The sequence below is a fragment of the Chrysochloris asiatica genome, unplaced genomic scaffold (assembly GCF_000296735.1).
Source record: "Chrysochloris asiatica unplaced genomic scaffold, ChrAsi1.0 scaffold00319, whole genome shotgun sequence".
Lineage (NCBI taxonomy): Eukaryota > Metazoa > Chordata > Mammalia > Afrosoricida > Chrysochloridae > Chrysochloris > Chrysochloris asiatica.
This window is the reverse complement of record NW_006408837.1, coordinates 1,887,139-1,895,113: the sequence shown is the minus strand read 5'-3', so window position 1 is coordinate 1,895,113 and position 7,975 is coordinate 1,887,139.

Below are 7,975 nucleotides of genomic sequence, written 5' to 3'. Positions count from 1 at the left end.
CCCGGGTTCACAGGAGTCTATTGAACGTTGTAGGGCTCAGCTCACGGCTTCATTGCTGCTTTTCCCTCACTTCCCCTTATCGGTGTCGAGCGTGGTCACCAATCACAGCGTGTATTCCCATTGAGTCTTAGTCTTGGGTCCTTTCTAGTTTTCTTAATGACCTTTTGCTTTCTTCCTGTATGATATTTTTGATGCCATCCCACAGCTCTTCTGGTCTTCAGTCATGAGTATCTAATTCATCAAATCTGTTTTTGAGATTATCTCTTAATTCAGGTGAATCTAAATTTAGGGATAAGTTCAAGGTCATATTGTGGCCTTGTTTTAATGTTCTTCAGCTTCAGACTGAACTTGCATATGAGCAATTGATGGTCTGTTCCACAATCTGCCCCTGGCTTTGTTTTGGCAGATGATATGGAGCTTTTCCACCTTCTCTTCCCACAGATGGAGTCAATTTGATTTCTGTGTGTTTCATCTGGTGAGGTCCACATGTATAGTCATCTTTTATATTGTTTTAAAAAGGTATTTGCAATGAATAAGTCATTGGCCTTGCAATTTTCTATTATGCAATCTTCCAGCATCATTTCTATCACCAACGCCATATTTTCCAATAACAGATCCTCTTTGTTTCCGATCTTTGCATTCCAATCACCAGTAATTATCAATACACCGTGATTGCATGTTAGGTCACTTTAAGATTGAAGAAGTTGGTAGAATTCTTCTATTTCAATTTCACTGGCTTTAGTAGTTGGTACGTAAATATATTAACTGGTCTTCCTTGTAGACATATGGATATTATCCTATCACAGACAGCACTTTAAGATAGATCCTGATATGTTCTTTTTGATGATAAATGTGACACCTTTCCTCTTCAAATTGTCATTCCTGGCAGAGTACATCTTGTGATTGTCATTCAAAATTACCTACACCAGTCCATTTCAGCTCACTAATGCCTAGGATATCAATATTTATGTGTTTCATTTCATTCTTGACAACTTCCAATGTTCCTAGATTCCTACTTGGTGCATTCCATGTTCCAATTATTAATGGATGTTTACAGCTTTTCTCTGCATTTTGAAATGTGCCCCATGAGCAAATGAAGGTCCCAAGGGCTTTACTCCATTCACACCACCATGGCCAGCTCTACTTTGAGGAGCCAGCTCTTTCCCATCTTCCCCAGTCACATTTTGAGTGCCTTCCCACCTTAGGGCCCACATTCAAGCACTGTATCTCCCAAAATTCTGGTGGTATTCATCATATTTCAATATTCAATATTCTGGTGTTATTTGACAGTGCTCCACTGCTATTCATTAGGCTTTCGGTAGCTAACCATTCAGAAGTGGTCAGTCTCTCCTTCTTCCTGGTCTGTCTTAGTCTGGAAGCTCAGCTGAAACCTGTCCACCATGGGTGACCCTGCTGATATGTAAAATCCTGGTATACCGCTTCCAGCATCACAGAAACACACATCATCACAATGCGACACACTGACAGCCGAGTGGTGGGATGTTTGGGTGGACAGATGGAGAAAGGAAGGAGAGAGAGGGAAAGAGATCTATAACTTTCGACCTTGGCCAAGTCCTGCCCCACAGGTCCAAGAGTTCTTAGATGTAGAAAGAAGTGTGGAACCAGAGGTATCAGCCGTCCCCCTTCTCCAGTCTTGAACAGGGCCTCAGTGTCCTCACCTGTGCAATGGGTTCTTGTTTTAATGCAGGACTAATGAGAAGCCCTTGTGAAACTTGATTGTGTGATGATCATTGCTCATCATTGTCCTCAAGGAAGATGCACTCAGGAGAGCAGACTCACAATGCCTATCACGTAAGGACCCCAGGCAGGGACGAGCAAGGACAAGGACATGGCACCCCAAGGACAAAGCACTGTCCTCCTTGAGAGCTAGGGGACACCTTGGAGATAAGACAGATTGTGCCCTGTATCCCAGACACGATGGGTGTGGCAGAGCAGAGTGGTCAAAGCTCAACAGATAAAACCTGGAACTGTCTTTTCAAGCTGCCCACTTTGCCCATTTCCTCTGGGCAAGGGGAGGCTTGTTCTGTTCCCAAACTGGACAGCAAAGACTGTCAACCTGACCCCCTTACCTTCCATGTTCCTGGGTGCTTGTCACATGTGTAGGGGCCTTAGTATCATTTGGTCACCAACTGTCCAGCGGGACTTGAGAGGCACTGCCCCCACCCAACACTGTCAGCTCCACATCAACAGGTCAAGGTGACGCCTTGCCCATGCAGTGTCCCCCCAGCCCCAGATGCTCTGCTGCCCTCTGGATGCCCAGATTAGGCACTTCGGGAGTCAGATGATGTCACCAGCTCCACACAGAGCCATTCCTCAACTCATCCCTCCATTTATCCAACTGTCCCCCCACCCCTGCATCCAGCCTTCCATCCATCTAGTCCTCCATCAACCTGTCCACCCACCTCCCATCCCTCCACCCATTCCTTCAGTTGTCCATTCATTCACTCGCCCGTCCACCCACCCACCAATCCATCCATCCATCCCTCTCTATAACCTGTTCTTTCCTTCTCCATCCTTCCATTCATTTATCTATCCACTCATCTATCCGTCCACCCACTCATCCACCTATTGACTCCTCCATCTATCTATCTACCCACTTATCCCTCTACTCACCTTCCAACTATCCCTTCATCTATCCATTTACCCTCTCACCAACCACCCAGACACCTATCCATTTATCTATTCCTTCACCCACCCCTCATTCATCCATCCCTCTATAACTCATTCTTTGCTCTCTCCCTCTCTCTATCCCTCCCTCCATTCATCTACCACACACCATCTATCCATCCACTCATGTGTCCACCCATTCATCCTTCCCTCCATGTATTTCTGTCTTCATCCATCTATCCTTCTCTCCCTCCATTCATCTCTCTCTACTTCTATTCACTCAATAAAAATGTTTCTATTCAGCATTCATTTAAAATAAGCTTTATTAAGATTCATGTAACAGTATATGTGCTTTGTGTTGCACTTCACAAACTCTTTCTGCATAATTTGCTTCATTTATTTTATTTCAAGTTCAAAAACAGTCCTAATCATGGAAGACAGCTTCACTACGGCCTTGTGCATAGATGGCAAGCTGCATGCAGAAGTCCATGTTCTCCTCTTCCTCATGGGTCCACAACTACGCATTACCAGCAGGAAGGTGAGGAGAGTGAGAGGTGCCATTGTTTATCCAAGGTGTTATACAAGGGATGGGTGGGAAGTGGGTAGATGCATGCTGTAGATTGGGTGGTACCTTGGGTACCCAAAGAAGAATGCTGCCTACCAGCCAGGAACATCTGCCTGGAAATGCTGCACAGGCAAGAAATAAACATCTGTCATGTTTGAGGTTTCAAGAATTAGACTTTGTGATTAACAACTGCCACAGTTGTAGAAGCAACACAGCCAGAATGATGCTTAGATGTGAGGATGGTGTGACTTTGGCTCTCTGACTTTGGACATGTTATTTGGGAAGTGCCATTTGCAAGAAAAGAGCATCGTGGTCAAGCAGTGGGTCAGTGAAAATGAGGGAAGACTCAATGAGGTGGACTCAAAGGCCACAACATGGACCTCAATCATTCCAACAATCACGCCCATGGTGCAAAACCAAACGGCGTGTCCTTCTATTGCACACAAGCTCCCCAGGAGCTGGAGCCAACTCACTGATAACTAACAACAATCAACAATAACCCCCAATGTACAAAAGAGGAGCCTGAGACATAGGAAGAAAAGTTCAGGAGGTGAGGAAGCATAGGGGCCAGGGGCTCGCCCTGCGCCCGTACAATGGGCAGAATCCCAAGATGCTCAATGCCTCAGCGAAGCCACCTTCCAATTCTCCATCAGCACCACAGCCAGGAGGGTCAGCCCATCTTTTCACATTTCTCTGAGGGCAGACAGAACGGCAGTGCCAACCTCGAGAGGACTAGGGGAGGTGGGGAGGTGCCGCTTTGAGTGACATCATTTCTAGCACCAAGGTCATATTTTCCAACTATTGATCCTTCCTCTTTGTTTCCAACTTTTACATTCCATTCACCAGCAATTATCAATGTATCTTGATTCCATGTTTGATCAATTTCAGACTGCAGGAGAGTTCTGTTGTACATAGTAGCTCCATCCGTCAATGGTACCTAACAACAGTAATAGCATTTGATCCATAGCAGTCCCCTGTGGTCCAGTCTGGGTGGAGCTTAACAAGGCCAAGTCCTCCCTCCCTCCCCGGCTGCAGAAGGGACCAAGGAAAACAGAACAGAGAAGGCTCAGCACTGGTTGTCTGCAATGCTGTGCACTGAGAGGCACACTTACCTCTCATAGCCTGTTCTGGGGTCTCAGGTGGAGACTGACATGGGTTTCTGGAACGCTGAGGTCCAGCCACCAATATTTCCATAGGTCATAAAACATTAAGGTCATTGATGGAGGGAAATATTGCCAGTTTCATCAGCAGCTTCTTGGCCTGTTTTAATGACATTAACTTTTTAATTAAAATTGAGCGCTCAAGACTTGCAAACAGGACCAAGTTTCACCTCCTGAAATGGATGGTGTGCCCATGGGGAATCCTACTCAGTTAAAGTTCTCTGTAGTGGGTAAGTGCCAAGGGCGGGGTGACAGCAGGTAAAGCAGGGAGCTCAGAGGCAGGAGGGCGGGCATGGACATTGGTCATTGCAGGGGCATCTCCTGGGGCTGGACACTGGTCCTTCTGCAGTGCAGAGTGCTGTCTGTCCATGGGACAAACACCATGCCCTCTTCACTCACACGGAGAGAGACTCACACAGAGAGAGACAGAGACCGATGGGGAGAGATAGAGACCCACACAGAGACAGAGACTCAGGGGGAGAGACAGAGACCCACACAGAGAGACAGGAACCTACCTGGAGAGACAGAGACCCTCATTAAGAGACACAGAAACAGAGAGAGACAGAGTCGGTGAGACATACTGAGAGACACACAGAGAGGCAGAGACATAAGCACGGAATCAGAAAGGCAGGCAGGCAGAGAAAGGAGAGGGGCCCCAGAGGAGGAGGTGCAGGGGAACTGGGCCCCATAAAAGTTCTGGCTGTCGTTCGGGTTTCAAGACTCCAAAGGTGGGCCCCCCCACACACACACTCCACCAGGGATCCCACTGCCCTTGAGGGGCAACCCTGTGTGGCTGGGTGAATGTGGATCTGAGCCCAGGACTGGGACTCCCCTGCCCCCCAACAGCGAACACTCCCTTCACAGAAGGCCCGCTCCCCGCGGGAGTGGAGGTGGCGAACGAGTCCTCAATACCCCGCCTACCCCAAATCCCTGCTCAGCGTGGCCTCAAGTGGGCTGGGGGCGGGGCCCCGGTTGCCATGGAGACCCAGCCTGTGTAGCCACAGGTGCTTACCCTTTGAGTTAGCTGAATGCAGAGCTTGGAAGCCGCTGATTTGCACCTTAATAGACTCGCTGGGAGCGGGACCACCAGTCAGGGGGTGGGCAGAGGGGCGCCTTCCGGGAACTGAAAGTCTGGAGGTCCAAATGCAAATCCCACCCGCGCCCAGGAAGTGCCTAGTGTGTGTGGGCGGACATGAGGGAGGCTTCGGGCTTGCACGGAAGAGGCCTGCTTCCCCCACTGATAAGCAGAGGGAACCGAGGACCCCGACCCAAGTTCCCCACCGCGCCTGGTCCTCAAGAGGCAGTCCTCGCCCTCTGTCCACTCAGGAAAATGTGGGAAGGTGGGGTGCCATCCTGGGCTGCGGGTGCTGATGGGAGGCGTAAAGACAGCTTCTCTGAGGAGGCGACCACCTCGGGATTCCACTCATCTGACAGGGGGAGGCCCTGGTCTCTGCGCTTCTTCATAGGGGGTACTCTCATCCCATCCCTAGAATCCAAGCCCACACACCTTCCTGTCACTCCTCACCTCACCCCAGGACTCTGCCGGCCTTCCTCCTTCCAGCCCAGCATCCACCCCTCCCCTCCTGCTCCTAGGTCTTGAAGTCATCCAGTGGATACATCCCCTCCCCCAGCACCGACTGTGCATGAGGATGCAGAGGCTGAGGGGACACAGGCTGGCCCCTGGGGTAGTCCTTGGGTACGGGTGTGACAGGAAGCACAGGGACCACACCTTGTAGGCTTACACAGGGCACACCTAGAGACCTCGGCTGGTAGCTTCATCACAGCACTTTCAGGGCTGGGAGGACAAGTAAATGCTTGGAGGAAAGCTGGTATAAACTTGGTTCCCAGGGCCCAACTCAAGGGTTACCAGAGAGGGCTTCCTGGAGGAGGCAGAAAACCAGGACAAGTAGGAGTTTGCTAGGCAGTATTCAGGACACACCAGTCTATATATCCCCTGCCCCCTGTCCTGCTAATCTTCCCAGGGCTAGGGGAATTCCCAGGAGTGTAGGGAGGGGCCTGAGGTCTCCAAGGGCCCTGCGATGTGAGCAGGATGTGCCCCAAAGGCCGGGCAGCTGGGGGAAGGAGAATCCCAAGGAGGAGCATCACTCTGGACTGCCAGGGATCCCACTCCCCGGGGAGACTCCTCCCACCACTTCCTGCCCCACCCCCTCTTATGTGAATGAAGAAATCAATGCTTAGCGGAAAGCCCACTTCCCCAGGCCACTGCACATGCCAACCTGGCCTATGCACTGCCCTCCACTCTCGGTCCAAACTCCGGACACACAGGCATCTGATGGCCATACTTCAGTGGGGCTGGGATGCTCTGAGGCATCAACGTGTGCCGGTAAGGAGAGCTGTCAGCAGGGACATTGTGCAGGGCACTCTGGCTGTACTGGCCCCAGGCCAGGGCAGGACAGAGGTGGGGGAGAATGGAGAAGGAAGGTAAAGAGACAGTTGGGGAGGGATGAAAAGATAAATGAAGGACAGATGGGAGAATTCAGAGAGAGGTGGCATGAAGACAAGGGACGCAGAGTGGGCCCAAACTCCCAGCACACACACACACACACACACACACACACACACACACACACAAGTTTGTAGCACAGAGAACACAGTGTTGGAGGGAGACCAGATTTGGGGTTGGAACCCCATCTAGCCACTGACTACTCCTGTGAATGAGGCACATTTCCAGTCCTTTCTTCCCAGTTGCCTCTGGGGTCAGCCTCAGGGAGTCTTGCTCTGTTTGTAGAACCGGGTGATGGTGATCGCTCTGAAAGTGGCATGAAGGATGAACTGTGTCCTTCCTGGTATGTGAGCAACGGCTCCCACCACTGTTTTCTAACCCCACATGCTTTGTTGTTGTTAGGTATGGTTGAGTCAGTTCTGACTTATAATGACTCGATGCACAGCAGAACGAAATACTGCTCGGTTCTGCAGCATCCTCACAATTTGTTGTTAAGCTTGAGCCATTGCTGCTGCCACTGCGTCTATCCATCTCGTTGGGGAAAGGGGGTCTTCCACTTTTTCCACTGACCTTCCACTTTACTGAGCATGATGTCCTTCTCCAAGGACTGGTCCCTCCTTACAACACATCTGAGGTACAAGAGATGAAGTCTCAGCATCCAGGCTTCTAAGGAGCATTCTGGCTGTCATTCCTCCAACACACATCTGTTTTTCTGGCAGTTTGTGGTACTTTCAATATTCTTCTCCAACACCATAGCTCAAATCCATCAATTCTTCTCTGATCTTCCTTATTACTGTCCTGTTTTCACAGGCATATGAGGTGACCTCATAGTCTGGGTCAGTCCTTAAGTAACTGGACAACGCTCCTCAGAAGGGTCAATGTCAGAAAAGATCAGAAAAGCCTGAGAAGCCACTGTCCCTAAGGAGACCAATGACATAATGTGATCAGGGTCCTGGGTGGAGTATTGGGCTGGAAAAAGGACACTAGGGGATAAAGTTTGAGCTTTTAGAAATGAAAATGGATCAGCATTTGTTTAATAACCGTGACCAATATGCCATAGTAACCTGGTGGCTCACTAGTTAAGCACTCAGCTGGTGATGGTGGTGGTGATGTGCCGTGGAGTCGGTTCTGACTCATAGCGACCCTGTACAGGGTTTC